This window comes from Sus scrofa, chromosome 6, assembly GCF_000003025.6.
Source record: "Sus scrofa isolate TJ Tabasco breed Duroc chromosome 6, Sscrofa11.1, whole genome shotgun sequence".
NCBI classification, from domain to species: Eukaryota; Metazoa; Chordata; class Mammalia; order Artiodactyla; family Suidae; genus Sus; species Sus scrofa.
Window position 1 is genome coordinate 96527372 of NC_010448.4, and position 18145 is coordinate 96545516.

The 18145-nt window shown below is 46.0% G+C and overlaps 1 protein-coding gene across 8 annotated transcripts in view; it reads right to left on the reverse strand.

Moving 5' to 3' along the window:
* The window catches only part of LDLRAD4 (low density lipoprotein receptor class A domain containing 4), a 176513-nt gene that overhangs the window by 125722 nt on the left and 32646 nt on the right, over positions 1-18145 (reverse strand). The window lies entirely within an intron of this gene.

Sequence of the window (18145 nt, forward strand, 5' to 3'; positions counted from 1 at the left end):
CTGCCCTCCAGCCTCCTGCAGGAAGAACATGCTTGCAAACAGCCCAGCTCCAGGTCACACACTGTCGCCAGCTCCTCCTCCCAAGCGGATGACACAGTGCTCCTGTCAGGTGGCCTTACAACGCAGCTCCCAGCTCCCTGCCTGCCAGCGAGCAGGCTTACACACCTGTCCAAGGCTGAGTGAGCCACCACCTGTCTAGCTGGTGTGCCACAGTGCACTCCCCAAGAGACCTGTCCCCACAGCATGCTCCTACCATATGTCACTCATGGTGATCAGCTAGATAAAAAAATGACTGCATCTGGCCAGATGACCCTGTGAGATGCCAGTGGACAGCCACCCGAACTCATGCGCCATCAGCCTCTGTTTTCTGTATCTCCTTCCTACAGATATGCAGCCCTACACCATTACTTTTTCCTCCTGCTTTCTACCTATTGAGAGAAGAAAACAACCCACTTCTTTTTTTTTTTTTTTTTGCTTTTTAGGGCTGCACCCACAGCACATGAAGGTTCCCAAGCTAGGGGTCTAATCAAAGCTACAGCTGCTGGCCTACACCACAGCCACAGCAATGCCAGATCCAAGCTGCATCTGCGACCTACACCACATCTCATGGCAAAGCCGGATCCTTAACCCACTGAGTGAGGCCAGGGATCGAACCCGCAACCTCAGAAAACAAGCCACTTCTGAGTCCAGGTGACAGCATCATTCCTCGGCTGGGACCACTCTCGTCTGCCTTCCCGGGATTCAAAAATCTTAGGAACAGAAGTCAGTAGAATAACCAAAAACGTTTGTGGTGGATGGAACTCTAAGGTGACCTCAGTGGGGCCAATCTTTGCATCATCCCCTCCTCTGGGCACAGGCAGAACCTATGACTTGCTTCAAACCAGCACAATATGACAAGAATAATGGGACATCATTCCTTTGATCAGACTGTACAAAGTGAGCCTCAATCTTGGCCCAGTAGAAGGTGAGGGACTCCCTTCCTGGCTCTGAAGACGTGAAGGAGCCACAAGCACGTCCAGGAGCTAAGAATGGTCCCCAGCTGACAGCCAACCAGGAAACAGAACAGCAGTCCCACAGCCACAAGGAAGTGAATTCTGCCAACAACTTCGGTGAGTGTAGCAGTGGCCGCTTCTACCACTGATATGTTCAGAAGAGAGCACAGCTGAGTGACAGCCTGAGTGCAGCCTTCTGAGATCCTGAGTAGAGAACCAGCTAAGCCACACCCCAGACTCCTAACTGTGGAAACTGTGGAATAGCATGTGGATGTTGGTTTAAGCCATTGAGTTTATGGTTTGTTTTGCAGCGACAGTAAACAAATTTAATTTAGTAATTAACTAAATATGGCGTTATATAAAATAAATACATATATATTGAATGCACACATAACTAGCATGTAAAAACAGCCCTCCCTAACTGCCTCATCCATCCAAAAGTGAAAATTCATTTCTCCTACTTGACCATGAGCTCCTTGGGGCAAAAACCAACATCACCATCACCCTGCCATTGCCAAGACGTTGAAGAATATGAACCCATGGGAGGCTCTTAACATATTTTCAAAATAAGCCAAATCAAAAGAGTTATGATTTGCTAATCTCTAGTTATCAGCAATAAGACCAAAGCAATAGAGTTTAAAGTAAAGCAGAGCTCAGAGCCTCAAAATCAATTTCAAAATGGAAGTGGAAGACACTTAGCCTCAAGCTCAACACCTAAGTGATGAACAATTAGGGCCACTTCCGCTTATTTCATATTACCTGTGCACCTGAGCCAGTGCTTAGAAATGGTGCTCGGTAGTTACCACTTGGCCAAATAGCCTTACCACTTCTCTGGCACTGGGCTACCAGCTAAAGGTAAAAAAACAAATAAAAAAAATCCCTAAGAGACAGGAATAAGATGGCAGAACAGAAGGACTGGGGCTCACCTTCTCTCATAAAAACAACAAAACTACAACCAAGTGCTGAACGACCTTCAACCAAATGGACTGGAAACTTTCAAAAAGATGTCCTACTCCAGAAGACAAAGAGGAGGCCATATCAAGAGGTAGGAGGAGCAATTACATGGTATAAGCAACCCCATACCTCCCAGGTGGGAAGCCCACAGACTGGAAAGTAACTGTATCATGGAGACTCACCTACAGGAGTGAGATTTCTGAGTCGCACGTCAATCCCCACACCTGGGGATCTGGCATTGGAAGAAAGAGCCCCCAGCGCATCTGGCATTGAAGGCCAGTGGTGCTTGTGCACAGGAGCTCCATGGGACTCAGGGAAACAGAGACCCCATTCTTGAAGGGTGCACACAAACTTTCATGTGCACTGGGTCTCAGGGCAAAGCAGAGGCTCCATAGGAATCTGGGTTGGACCTGACTGCAGTTCATAGAGGATCTCCAAGGAAAACAGGGTGACTTGTAGGGAAGGACATTGGAGACAAAGCTCTCAGGAATATTTATCAGCATGTGTTCCTCTAGAGGTGGCCATGTTGGGAAAATCAGGCCCCACCCATCAGCACTGAGAAGCCCCAGGCCAAACAATAATCCAGGTGGGATCACAGCCGTACCCATCAGTAAACAGGCTGCCTAAAGACCCCCCAGGCACACACCTGCCTCTAATCTCACCCAGAGACAAAGCCCCACCCACCAGAGGGAGAGGAATCAGCCCCACCTGCCAGTGGGCAGGCATCAGTCCCTCCCATCAGGAAGCCTACATCAAGCCCCTGTACCAACTTCAGCCACAAGGGGGGCAGACACCAGAAGTAAGAGAGGTTACAACTCTATTGCCTGCAAAAAGGACACCACACCAAAAACCTATAAAAATGAAAAGGCAGAGAACTATATCTCAGATAAGAGAGCAAGAGAAAACCCCAGTAAAACATCTAAATGGGAGTTCCCGTCGTGGCGCAGTGGTTAACGAATCCGACTAGGAACCATGAGGTTGCGGGTTCGGTCCCTGCCCTTGCTCAGTGGGTTAACGATCCGGCGTTGCCGTGACCTGTGGTGTAGGTTGCAGATGCGGCTCGGATCCCGCGTTGCTGTGGCTCTGGTGTAGGCCGGTGGCTACAGCTCTGATTCAACCCCTAGCCTGGGAACCTCCATATGCCGCGGGAGCAGCCCAAGAAATAGCAGCAACAACAACAACAACAACAATAAAAAAAAAAAAAACATCTAAATGATCTGGAGATTATCATCCTCCAGGAAAAAGATTTTAGACTGATGATGCTGAAGATGATGCAAGTCATTGGAAATGAACTGGAGACAAATTTACAGCAAACACTGAGCAATGAAATACAAGATTTAAAACTTAAACAAGCAGAGATGCAAAATACAGTAACTAAAATAAAAAATTCATTAGAAGCAATCAACAGCAGAATGTAAGAGGCAAAAGAACGAATAAGCGAGGTGGAGGACAGACTACTGGAAATCACTGATGCAGAACAGAAGAGAAAAAAGATTGAAAACAAATGAAGAGAGTCTCAGAAAACTCTGGGACAATATTAAACACACCAACATCTGTATTATAGGGGTACCAGAAAGAGAAGAGAGAGAGAAGGGGACAGAAAAAATATTTGAAGAGATAATAGCCAAAAACTTCCCTAGTATGGGAAAGGAACCACTCACTCACATCCAGGAAGCACATGAGTACCATATAAAATAAACCCAAGGAGGAACGTCCTGAAACACTGACCAAAATTAAAGACAAATAGAAAATACTGAAAGCAGTGAGGGAAAAGAAACAAATAACGTACAAGGGAACCCCAATAAGGTCATCAGCAGATTTTTCAGCAGCAACTCTGCAGGCCAGAAGGGAGTGGCATGATTTACTTAATGTGATGAAAGGAAAAAACCTCCAACCAAGCAACATTAGCAAGGCTCTCATTCAGATTTTAAGGAGAAATCAAAAGCTTCACAGATAAGAAAAAGCTAAGAGAATTCAGCAACACTAAACAAGCTTTACAACAACACTAAAGGAACTTCTCTAGGCAGAAAAGGCTGCAACTAGAAACAAACAAACCAAAAAAAAACCCCACAAAAGACAAGGCTCACCAGTAAAGACCTATACACAGTATAGGCAGGAAATCATCCACACACAAATATGCTACCAAAATCAGGAATCATGAGAAGAGAAGGGTACAGATGCAGGACACTGGAGATGCACTTGCAATTAAGAGACCAACAACTTACAACAATCTCACACACACACATATATATATATATATATATATATATATATATATATATACTCCTATATCAAAACTTCAGGGTAACTGCAAGCCAAAAATCTACTCTAGATACACATACGAATAAGAAAAATCAACTTAAATACAACACTAAAGATAGTGATCAAACCACAAGAGGAGAAAACAGAAGAAGGGAAGAAAAAAGAGCAAGAAAACCAACTCCAAAACAGTTAATAAAATGGCAATAAGAACATACATATCAATAATCACTTTAACTGTAAATGGACTAAGTGCCCCAACCAAAAGACACAGACTGGCTGAATGGATACAAAAACAAGACCCACATATCTGCTGTCCTCAAGAGACCCACTTCACTTCTAGGGACACAGACAAATTGAAAGTGAGAGGATGGAAGAAAATATTCCATGCCAATGGGAATCAAAAGAAAGCTGGAGTAGCAATACTCATATCAGACAAAATAGACCTTAAAATAAAGAATACTATATGAGACAAGGAAGGACATTACATAATGATCAAAGGATCAATCCAAGAAGAAGATATAACAATTTTAAATATCTACGCACCCAACATAGGAGCACCTCAATATAAAAGGCAACTGCTAACAACCTTAAAAGGAGAAACTGACAATAACACAGTAACAGTGGAGGACTTTAACACCCCACTTACAGCAATGGACACATCATCCAGAGAGAAAATCAAAAAGGAAACACAGGCCCTGAATGAAGCATTAGACCAGATGGACTTAATAGATATTTATAGGACATTCCATCCAAAAGCACCAGAATTCACATTCTTCTCAAGTGCACATGGAACATTCTCTAGGATTGCTGACATTCAGGGGCACAAATCAAGACGTGCTAACTTTAAGAAGATTGAAATCAAGCATCTTTTCTGACCACAACACTCTATGACTGGAAATCAACAACAAGGAAAAAAAAAAAACTGCAACAAACACAAACATGTGGACACTAAACAACATGCTACTAAATAACCAGTGGATCACTGAAGACATTGAAGAGGAAATTAAAAAATACCTAGAACCAATGACAACAAAAATGTGACACTCCAAAACCTATGGGATGCAGCAAAAGCAGTTCTAAGAGGGAAGTTTATAGCAATACAAGCCCACCTCAGGAAACAAGAAAAAGCTCAAACAGACAAGCTAATTTTACATCTAAAGCAACTAGAGAGAGAAGAATAGACAAGACCTAAAGTTAGCAGAAGGAAAGAAATCATAAAGATCAGAGCAGAAATCAATGAAATAGAAACAAAGAAAACCATAGAAAAGATCAATGAAATGAAAAACTGGTTCTTTGAAAAGATCAACAAAATTGATAAACCCTTATCCAGACTCATCAAGAAAAAAAGAGAGAGGACTCAAATCGATGAAATTAGAAATGAAAAAGGAGAAGTAACAACGGACATCACAGAAACACAAAGGATCATAAGAGACTACTACATACAACTATATACCAATAAAACGGAAAACCTAGAAGAAATGAACAAATTCTTAGAAAGGTAAAATCTTCCAAGACTAAATCTAGGTGAAATAGAAAAGATGAACGGATCAATCACAAGCACTGAAATTGAAACTATGGTGAAAAAACTTCCAACAAACAAAAGTCCAGGACCAGATGGCTTCACAGGCAAATTCTATCATTTAGACAAGAGCTAACACCTACCCTTCTGAAACTATTCCAAAAAATAGCAGAGGAAAGGACACTCCCAAACTCATTCTATGAGGACACCATCACCCTGATACCAAAACCAGACAAAGATTCCACAAAAAAAGAAAATTACAGGCCAATCTGACTGATGAACATAGATGCAAAAATTCTCAACCAAATACTAGCAAACCAAATCCAACAATGCATTAAAAGTATTGTACATCATGATCAAGTGGGATTTATCCCAGGGATGCAAGGGTTCTTCCATATCTGCAAATCAATCAGTGTGATACACCGCATTAACAAACTGAAGAATAGAAGCCCCATGATCCTCTCAATAGTCGCAGAAAAAGCCTTTGACAAAATCCAACACCCATTTCTGATAAAAACCCTTCATAAAGTGGGCATAGAGGGAATCTACCTCAACATAATAAAGGCCATATATGACAAACCCAGAGCTAACATCATTTTCAATGGCGAAAAGCTGAAACAATTCCCACTGAGATCAGGAACAAGACAAGGTTGTCTGCTCTCGCCACTACAGTTCAGCATAATTTTGGAAGTCCTAGCCACAGTAATCAGAAGAAAAAGAAATAAAAGGAATCCAAATTGGAAAGGAAGAAGTAAAACTATCACTATTTGTGGATGACATGATACTATACCTAGAGAATCCTAAAGACTCTACCAGAAAACTGTTAGAGCTTATCCACGAATTTGGCAAAGTCGCAGGATACAAAATTAATACACAGAAATCAACAGCATTCTATACACAAACAATGAAAGAGCAGAAAAAGAAATTAGGGAAGCAATCCTGTTTCCCATCGCATCCAAAAGAATAAAATACCTAGGAGTAAACCTACCTAAAGAGACAAAAGACCTGTACTCTGAAAACTGTAAGACACTGATGAAAGAAATCAAAGATGACACAAATAGATGGAAAGACATACCATGCTCTTGGATTGGAAGAGTCAATATCAAGGCAATCTACAGATGCAATGCAATCCCTATCAAATTACCAAGGACATTTTTCACGGAACTTAAACAAAATATTTTAAAGTTTGTTTGGAAGCACGAAAGATCCAGAATAGCCAAAGCCATCCTGAGAAAGAGAAATGGAGCTGGAGGAATCAGGCTCCCAGACTTCAGACTATACTACAAGCAACAATCATCAAAATCGTATGGTACTGGCACAAAGACAGAAATGTAGATCAGTGGAACAGGAGAGAAAGCCCGGAATTAAACCCACACGCCTACAGTCAACTAATCCATGACAAAGGAGGCAAGAATATACAATGGAGAAAAGACAGCCTGTTCAATAAGTGGTGCTGGGAAAATTGGACAGCCACATGGAAAAGAATGAAATTAGAACACTCCCTAACACCATACACAAAAATAAACTCAAAGTGGATTAAAGACCTAGATGTAAGATCAGAGACTATAAAACTCTTAGAGGAAAACATAGGCCAAACACTCTCTGACATAAACAATAGCAATATCTTCTCAGATCCACCTCTTAGAGTCATGACAGTAAAAACAAAAATAAACAAATGGGACTTAATTAAACTTAACAGTTTCTACACAGCAAAGGAAACTCTAAACAAAACGAAAAGACAACCACAGAATGGAAGAAAATATCTGCAAATGAATCAACTGACAAGGGATTAATCTCCAACATTTTTAAACACCTCCTACCACTCAATACCAAAAAAAACAACCAACCACATCAAAAAATGGGCAGAAGATCTAAACAGACAATTCTCCAAAGAAGACATACAGATGGCCAAAAAACACATGAAAACATGTTCAACATCACTCATTATTAGAGAAATGCAAATCAAAACTACTAGGAGGCACCACCTTACACCAGCCAGAATGGCCATCATCCAAAAGCCTACAAACAATAAGTGCTGGAGAGGGTGTGGAGAAAAGGGAACTCTATTACACTGTTGGTGGGAATGTAAACTGGTGCAACCACTGTGGAAAATAGTATGGAGACTGCTCAGAAAACTAAAAATAGAATTACCTTTTGATCCAGCAATCCCACTTCTGGGCATCTATCCAGAGAAAACCATGGCTTAAAAAGACAAATGTACTCCAATGTTCACCGCAGCTCTCTATACAATAGCCAAGATATGGAAACAACCTAAATGTCCACTGACAGAGGAGTGGGTAAAGAAGATGTGGTACATATACACAATGGAATATTATTCAGCCATTAAAAGGAAAGAAATAACGGCATTTGTAGCAACATGGATGGACCTAGAGATTATCATGATAAGTGAAGTCAGTCAGACAGCCACCATCACCAAACGCTATCATGTACATGTAGAATTTTAAAAGAAGGTCACAATGAATTTCTTTGCATAACAGATGCTGACTCACAGACTTTGAAAAACTTATGGTTTCCAAAGGATACAGGTTGGGGGGGTGGGGGGATGTGCTGGGGTTTGGGATGGAAATGCTATAAAATTTGGTTGTGATGATCACTGTACAACTATAAATGTAATAAAATTCATTGAGTAATACAAAAAATCCCTAAGAAAATTTCCAAAGTAAGAATTTGTGAATCATTCTTAATTTTTCATTTGTATAATCCATTCCAAATCAAAATGGAAAAAAACCTGTGTAGGTCAAATAACCTGGCTCTAATTATGAAACAAAAAGCTAATGTCAGCTTTATGACAATCTATTTCAAAGGTTAAGATGTTTTTATTTTTGTCTTTTTTTTTTTTTTTTAGGGCTGCATCCGCAGCATATGAAGGTTCGCACACTAGAGTTCCAATCGGAGCTATAACTGCCGGCCTATCGCCAGAGCCACAGCAACGCAGGATCCGAGCCACATCTGTGACCTACACCACAGCTCACAGCAACACCAGATCCTTAACCCACTGAGCGAGGCCAGGGATCGAACCGGTGTCCTCATGGATGCTAGTAGGGTTCGTTAACCACTGAGCCACAAAGGGAAGTCCTGTAATTCTTTTAAGCAAGATTTTATTTAAGCTCTGTTTAAAATAAAAGTTGAATGCATAAATCATTCAGTTTCTGCTATCCTTGAGAGATAAATTACTGTTTTTTATTCAAAGAATATCTTGACGCAAATTGTGTCTATTTTAGAATTTGAAAAGACTGATATAATAAAAGGGAAATTTTAAAATACTGAAATCTGTTATATTACTGAAGAGAGTACAAAATAAAAACTTCGCTCATTACAGAAACACATCAGACTCTGCTGAAATCTATACCAGGATCTTATTATAATTCCTCCTCCCTCATAAATCACTCAACAGCCTGAACATTATCTCCAGGCTTCAGCCCTGTGCTCAGCCTCGCGGGCAGCAGAAAGCTACCCCGCAGGCCAAGAAAAACTAAAAGCACCAGTCCCACGACATGTGAAGCAGACAAGTTCAATAAAGTCACCCCTTCTCCTCAGCATAATTTCAAGTCTCTTGGGCTGCACCCTATGTGTGAAAACAGGCAATGCCTCAGCAGGGAGCTGGAGGGGTCCCGGGGCCACCTCTGAGCAGGCAGAGCAAGACACAGCCCCAGAGTGAGAGTCCGCGCTGCCCCTGCACCCTCAGACCCGCCCACTGCCTCACCAAGCACTGCTGTGCCCCAAGCCCGCGCTTCTGAGAAAGGGGACAGGACATCAGGACCGCACCCCAACCAGGGAAACCACGAAATGGCACAGGCAGAGGCCTCCAAACCAGGCCAGCGCTCCAGGCGCCTGAGGACAGTCCTTCAGGGCTGGTAATGTTACCGGCCCCAAGCCACCTCCCAAAGCCACCTCCTGACACATGTCCAGCAGTCTGCACAGCACATGGCCTCAGTGGCTGTAGCCTGGGAGGCCAGAGCTGGTGAGAAGCAGAGCAAGAAAAGGGGAGGGGACCTCCTTGCACCAGAGCAGGGAAGGTCACACACCTGGTAGAGGACTGAAGTCCCAGGGGAGTGAGGCATATTCAGCCTAACCCTCCCAATGCCTTGCCTTCTCACGGAGGTGAAGGACGACAGGTCAGGGGACAGGCCACTGCAGGGTCCTTTCTCTGTCAGCTCAGTCCTGGGCCCAAGTCCTATGAGGAGGGCCCTGAAACACAAGCGCCTGGACAAGTACAGAATCTCAGCCGCTGGCGGACACCGTGTCAGACATAGGTACAGACTTCAGTTACATAAAAAGATCAGAGGAAATAGATGCCAGGTCTCCTCCTAAACCTTCCTGGCTTCCTGTCACTTCTGGGAACACAGAGGTGGCCCCACAGGACAGCACCATACGCAGGGCCACCAACAGCTCCTCTGCAGGGCTAGATGGGTGCTGCCTGCCTGCCCTGCCAGGTGCCCCATCTTGGGCCCTGAGAACTGAGAAGCAGAGCCAAGGAGGAAGGGGAGCCAACCCAGCCAAGCTGGGCTGGGCCACCACCTTCTGAGAAACATCCTGCCCTCTCAGAGCCCAGGCCTTACACTAAACTACACAGGCAGCTGAACCCCTTGCAAAGTTCAGAAGCTCCATCTTCCATCTTTACAGAGGTCAGAACCACCTATGAGGGAAGCAGGGCAGCTGCCAGGCCAACACTGCATCATGAGGCCACTTCATAGCCAACATGGCTGTGGGCCGTGCTTCCAACCTCCTGTGTGGACAATCATGACAAGAAAAAATCAAACACATCAAGATACTCAGGCATCTTGCTCATTCATCTTTACATAATAATAATTCACATGTGCCTGGTACCCAGCCTGGCACCTTACACTGCCATCTCATTTACCCCTCACAGCAGCCTGGCGTGCATGCTACTAGTGCTCTTACTGACAGAGGAGAACACCAGGGCCTGGAGCATTTAGGTAACTTGTCCTAGGTCACACAGAGAGTGAGATGCAGAGCTAGGATTTGAACCCTATTCCATCCTACAGGCAGATCCACACAGCGATCAAATCAAATGGTTATAAATAAGAAATAAGACATAACTGAGGCATCAAAAATGATGCTTTATTCTTGGGCATACCTGTGAAAACTAAGGTGTATTTTTGTTGTCCTATTATGTTCCACCCCACTCTAGTACTCTGGAAACAGCAACAAGTTGTTCACTATAAGCAGATTTCCGACCCTTCCAACCACTCCGCTCAACATCCTACAGGCAAGGACAGTGCAGATGCTGTGGACCTTGTTGGTTCACAAGGGTCCTGACCCTAACAGCTAGAGGTGGAGGGGGCACAGCAGGCTCGGCCCATGTTGGTGAAGCAGAATTATTCTACAGACCTGTTATGTCCCAAGCTTCCTGCCATGTACCATCAGAAATTAAGGAGGGCCTAAGTTGTCATTTCCGGAAAACCCAAAATGTACCATGGGAAATAGGACAGGCACAAACAAGTCTGTGCTATCATAATAAAATGTCAAGACCGTTTTTCATAAGCCAAAGATAAAGACTGTTCTCCTTATCTGACTGACGTCTATTAACAGATAACCTCAAATACAGACGCGGTTCTGGGTGGAGAGCTGCCTCTATGGTTGAGCCCGGGCTGGGAGGGAGCGGTGCTGTGGGAGGCGTCAAATCACAGGAACGGGAAGAAAAAACCCAGGGCGTCAAAATCTACCCCAACCCACTACGCCAGTGATCAGCCACCAGGTACACAAGCGACCGCACATGCGGGCCCCTGGCATCTGCAACCAGAGGGTCGGGGAGCCCCTAGGAAACCGTGGCTGGGATCCAGACACTGCTGCAGAGGGGGGAGTGGGCAAGCGGGACCCCGCCAGCTGGAAGGAGGCCAGCAGCTGCCAGGGCCTCTGCACAGAGGTCCCAGGACAAGCACGCAGGTGCTGCCAGGGGCACCAAGAGGTGAGGTTGGGGAGACCACGCCCCCCACCCCCACGGGCTTCCCTCCGCCCACCTGTCCGGCCAGAAACGGAAGCCACGGGCAGAGGCTCTGCCAGTGTCACATGGGACCAGCGCTGGGGCTCCGCTCATGCTTCACAGACGCTGGCCGTTCACCAAGGCAACCACGACAGGCGCTCCCAAGGGGCCTCCGCAGTGCAGAATGGAGTTCAGGTCAAAGTCACTTGGGTCTTGATTAGGCCTCACTGGACTCTGAATACTGACTCCATTAGGGGCAGGACAGCTCTGAAGGAACCACGGCAATTTCAAACCCTAACACCCTGCTTCCCAACAGTACTGACCAGCAAACTGTTCACTGTTCACCGATATCTGGGGACACAGCAATCATTTCAGCAAACTGAGCCAATAATAAACACCTATGCTTGGTCTTTCTCCTCTGTTAAGCTACACACACTGTCTTTTAATCCTTCCTCTGTAACCCCTCCGTGGTATTAGCTGCTTTATACTGTCCAACATTTTTAATGCAATATACATGTGCATGTATTTGCACACATGCACCTACACACATGCACACATATATAAATACATAAACATGCATATGCATGGATGGACATATACATACACTGAGCTGTAACAGCAAATATTCATATATACTTATCGCATGTATAACATTTTTAAAGTTTCTAAAACTACTCAGCCTGATGATGTGACCTACATCCCCCTGTCTCCTCTGCTGCAAGTCACTTTTTCACTGCTGGTGATAACCTAGTAAAAACAATTTCACCACCTACCAATGAGTTGCGACCGGGGGTTCTAAAACCCTGGTCTGGGCGTTAACTAAGGCACTTAATGAATGACTATTAAAAAGTAATAACCCTTGGAGTTCCCGTCGTGGCGCAGTGGTTAACGAATCCGACTAGAAACCATGAGGTTGCGGGTTCGATCCCTGCCCTTGCTCAGTGGGTTAACGATCCGGCGTTGCCGTGAGCTGTGGTGTAGGCTGCAGACGCGGCTCGGATCCCGCGTTGCTGTGGCTCTGGCGTAGGCCGGTGGCTACAGCTCTGATTCAACCCCTAGCCTGGGAACCTCCATATGCCGTGGGAGCGGCCCAAGAAATAGCAACAACAACAACAACAAAAAAAAAAAGACAAAAGACAAAAAAAAAAAAAAAAAAAAAAAGAAGTAATAACCCCACGTTCATCACAACATCAGCTGTCTCCCCTGTTGTTCCCTACCCTCCCAGCCTGCAGAGCTACCCGTGATTTAGGGCGTCCTGAAGGACCATCCTTCACAACACAGCCCTGCAGACAAACCAGAGAGCAGCAGCTAATGGAAGTCACTCCGTCTACGCAATCTGTGTGTAAACTCTTCACGTAAAGTCCAGGACCCGGTATCCTGAAATAACTTAATGAAAACACATTCCACTGCTGAAAGACCTTTGCCCTTGGCTTTCAATGCTTCGATAAACTTGTAAATGGTCTTGACAATAGGCCTGGCATGAGAGCTACCTTGTACTTCAGAGCAGGGCAGGTTTAGACATGGCTGGTCTGCACGTCTAACCAGCCCCCAGGGGTCCCCAGTAACCAAGAACTAGACAGCCCTGGTGGTTGGCAGGTCAAGGTCACACCTAGCCCCCTAATGATGTATGTTCCGTGCACAGCAGACCCCTCAGCAGAGAGCACCTGCTTGAAGGCAGGCATTCAAGTGAACCACAGCATGTCCAGGTGACAGGAGTCACCGCTGGTGGTGAGGGAAGGGCCACCTGGGAAGAGCAGGGATCAGCCCCCCAGTGGGGGAGTGAAAGAACATAGGCAGGGCAGGCTTGAAGGCAGGGCCAGCCCAGGATGAGACGAGAACCTCTGTGGGGAAGTAACTCGGCCACTAAAGCTCTGATCCACTACATGCAAGCCACGTTAGGTCAGTGGGAGCGCCAGGAGCCCGGGAAACCATCATTCAAAGAAAGTCCTCCAGCCCTTTTCACGTGAAAGAAATACAGACGCTCCAATTTTCCCATGTTAATCAATCATTTTAATTGAAAACAGATACATGGTTCTACTACCTCATTAGAGGTCAAGTTCGTGAGAGGTCAGCGTCTGGTTGTAAAGACAGTCCTCAGCCAAATACTTATATTCCATTAGGTCACAGCTTTTACTTTAAAAATTACCACATTCCTCTTCATTTTACACTATTCTTAGAAAATATTTCCCAGCATTTTCTCCATGAGATCATCAAAAAATAACTCCTGAAGTTGAAATTCTACCCACTTGGAGGCAACTATTAACCAACTACAGTCTGGACATGCTGTTCTACATGCTACTGAATTAATAGGGTAAAAATAAAATTCCAGAAAACCTACGCGGTTTGGCCTTCTCTTATTTGAGGTCACAGAGTCTTTCCTCATTCTTGCGGGTTTCATTAAACTAAGCACAGAACACTGTAAACTGATTTGCTAGTTTCCATCCCTGCTGCCAAATTTCCACTTCTGCAAAATCAATTCCAACCAGGAAAAAAAAAAAAAAGTATAGCTAATCTTCTAGTTCTTCCTTTATTCAGAATGTGGGATAAAAAGTTGGAAGAGAGGAAATCAACTACTGGCAAATAATGCAAATGTTAATTTATTATCTTTATTTTTTAAATCACTACATTGTCTCAGAATCATTTCCTCCTCTGCATTCTGGAAAGTTTTAAAAACATGGACACTGCCAAATCATGACCTTGTTATAAGCCAAAGTTCAGTTATTTTAAGGAATTTATTACCTTTTAGCCGAAGGAGTTCTCATGAAAATCTTTCCAAACCACTAACTTTGTTAAGAATTTTTACAGGTTTACAATATAATACTGCATGACACATTTTAGGATTTTACTCTGTGCATTCGCTTAGCCTGTAACAAAGCGGCACAAGCTAAGGTTAACAACGTGGGTAAGGACTCGGGAGACGGAAAATGCCATTACTGCAGCAACGCCAGTGGCAGAGAACCAAGCCAAGGGCAAGGCTGTGCTGTGTGCAGACACCTTAGCTACTAAGGACCAGAAGGAGGAGGAGTTTTGAAAGCATAACAGCTTGTGTCCACTGGCTTATCAAAATATCTTCCTTCCTCAGCATCTTCAACAGTAACCTCAGAAAACCAAGCTTTTAAGTCCTTAGATGAAATTGAGTCCCACTTATCCAGAACCCAAACAGCTGAGAAATTCCAATCATTGGAATTTTTGCGAGAAGGAAAATCATTACAACCACAAGACCTTAACACACAAAACTATCAGCCAAATTCCCCACTGCAGTGGCTGCCAGGCCCAGGAGGGAGAGGGCAGTGGATGGAGAGGACCAAGCCCAGAGCAGAAAGCCACAGGAAGGGGCCCGGCAGCCCCACTGCAGGGACCTGGGCCACAGGGAAAGGAACAGCTGAGATCAAGGCCAGGAGTCAGCCTCATCTGCAGCCCATGGATGGGCACAAAACCTTGCCGCTGATGACAAGGCGACATACATCACCTCTGTGGGCTCAGCTTGAAAAGCACACGAATAAAAGTCTGATGTGCACCTGACTTAAAGCCAAGCTCAGAAAGGCCAGTTAGTTTGTATTTTTTTTTTTTCCCACTGTACAGCAAGGGGGTCAGGTTATCCTTACATGTATACATTACAACTATATTTTTCCCCCAGCCTTTCTTCTGTTGCAACATGAGTTAGTTTGTATTTGTTAATCCCATACTTCTAGTGTATCCTTCCCCACCTCCCTCCCCTGTCTTAACCATCAATTTGTTACAAACAATAACATGTAAAATAGACAAGTAACAAGGATGGACCTTATAGCCACTGTGTTGTAATAACCTATAATGGAATATAACCTGCAAAAAAACCATAACCCAGATCACCATGCCATACACACCTGAAACTAACACAATATTGTAAATCAGCTGTGCTTCAGTTAAAAAAAAAAAAAAAAAGGACAGTTAGTGACTCACAATCCAAAGCAAGCTGCCACCGGGACTCAGGACCACCGCTGGATACCACCAAGCAGGTGGTCCCCAGTCCCAGGGAGGCCCCTCGAGCCTGGGCTTTGCCCTCCCAGAGCCACAAGAAGGACGCAGGGCCATGAGGCTTCAGGGCATCCTTGTCTGGAGGGGGCGGCTCCCCTCAAGCCTGAGGCAGCAGGAGCCAGGTCTGCACAGAGGCATAAGCACAGGTTGTTTTTAGAAAGTGGATTCTCATGGGTAAGCCCCCCCTCTGAAACCCTCACGACCCTGAGAAAACTGCCCTCGCTCTTCTCAGATACCACAGCAACGGACAAGGGGGCCCTGGCACTGCTGCTTCAAACCAAGCAGACACACCACCTTCTGGTAGCTGTCATGCCACAGGCCTGTGTGTGTGCATGCATACATGCATGCACACACACATACAAGCATGAATACATACACGTGCACAGAAATACACACCACACACGTGTGCCTGCACATACAAATACACGTGTGTGTGCACATGCAAGCACATATATGCACACACCACATACGCACATGCATACATAACATACATTGCACATACTCATACATGCATACATCACACACACACACACACACACACGTGCACTTACTCATACATGCACATGTGCCTCCGGGAGCTGCAAGTACAGTTTTCAGAAGTAAAACATTTCTCTGATGTAAAAATGCATGACTGCAAGAACGCATGCAGAAGATGTTCCAAATACATTTAATTATGGGGTCTTTTTGCAAATACAGGTATAACTGAAGACTCAATTTTAGAGGTCACCTCCATAACGCAGAAGTGCCATCTGAGGTTTTACCAGCGCCCCCTCCACCCTGCTCGCCACAAACACCCTGTTGATTCCAGCCAAGACCCTGGACTCAGGAGCTGACTGCTGTTACTCCGGGTGAAAGAGGGCCCCTCACTAACACAGAAGATTTCCAATCTCACCAGGACTGAACACTGCAGTTTCAGTTGTGCCCTTACCCAGAACTCTGTGCATTTCAATTACACGGCGACTCCCACCCTTTGGGGAGGTGGTGACCCTCAGCCGACACACATGGGCAACCCCAGGAGGGGCCAGGCTCTAGGGACAAGACCAGCATTCCCCGCAGGACCTCCCGCCCCCTTCCTTCCATGGAAACACTATGGCCAGCTACCACCTCCCTGGGAATGCCACTTTGGCAGCTTTCCTTTCATCTAAGACCATGCTTTTGCCAACTCAAAAAACAAGTCATTCCCAGCCTTGCCCAGCAGAAGCAGACCGCCGCTGGAGACGTGGCGCTCTCCCCACTTCGGGCCCAGCAGCCTCCAGCCGGGAGCAAAGGGGGAAGCCGGTGCGGCCTCTGGCCTCCACAACTGTTCCCAGCAGAAGAATGAAGCAGACGTCCTGCCCTGGGGAGCCAGCAGCAAAGGGCCTTCTGTGCTTCTGCCTCCAAAGGGAGAAGGGGTGGGGGGTCTGGGCAAGTGCCATTCGCTCCGGCCCATAGGACCACTGCGGCCCAAGTGCCAGCAGCCTCTCGGGACATGCGTCCGGCGCCACCTCAGCTCTCCAAGTCTGAACCTCCAGGGGTAGGGTCTGGAAATTGCATTTTAACAAGCTCCACAAACCAGTCAGCACACCAGCACTAGGAAAATGGGGGTCTAAACCCAACTCAAACCTGCGTGCCTGAGGGAGGGAGGGCAGCTCAGCAGTCAGAGGCTGCAGGAGACACAGGTGGGGAGCAGGCAGAGAAGGTTCCAGGAGGACAGAGTCCCAGGAGGATGGCGTCAGGGCACTGAAGGTGGGCTGCCCCTGCCTGAGGGACCCCCGCCAAGCCCAGCTGAGCCCCAGGAGGTGGGAGGGGGAGGGACATGCAAGGCAGGTCCACACTCTATCCCCAGGGAAGGCCTCTGACCTCTTCCACTGATGCCATTGCTCTGGAGAAAGAGGGGGGGGTCTGCGTCCCTGTCCCCAAGGTTGGAGCAGCTGGTCCCTGCTGCACATTCCAGCAAATGAAGAGGAGCCCAGACAGCCAGCTCCATGGCCTCCAGGCAGAGGGACCAGGAGGGTAGTCTGCTGGGTATCGCTAGAGGAACAGGGAGCAGTGGGAAAGGGGTCTGGAGACAGAGCCCCGGCCAGGCCACTGTGACCACAGGCCTGGCAGGTAGGCTGCATGTGGCTCAGGCACCTCAGCACCACAGGGGACACAAGGGCTCAGGCTCTACCCTCCACATGCCAGGTCCAAAACAGCACTTTAACGAGCCCTCCAGGTGACTGTGACACAGCACAGTCTGAGGTCCTCTCTTTCAAGCACACAAGGACACTAAAGGAGGGAGAGAAAAATTAGAGCTCAAAGGCACAGCAATCTGCCCCAAGGCTGTGCAAAAGCCCAAGCAGGAAACTAAGGCGGTGGTGATGCGCAGGAATGGAAATGGGCAGGTGACAAGTGCTCAGAAGTAAACCACAGCACAGAGATGGCGCACATGCACACATGCAGGGAGGAGGGGCAGACCCA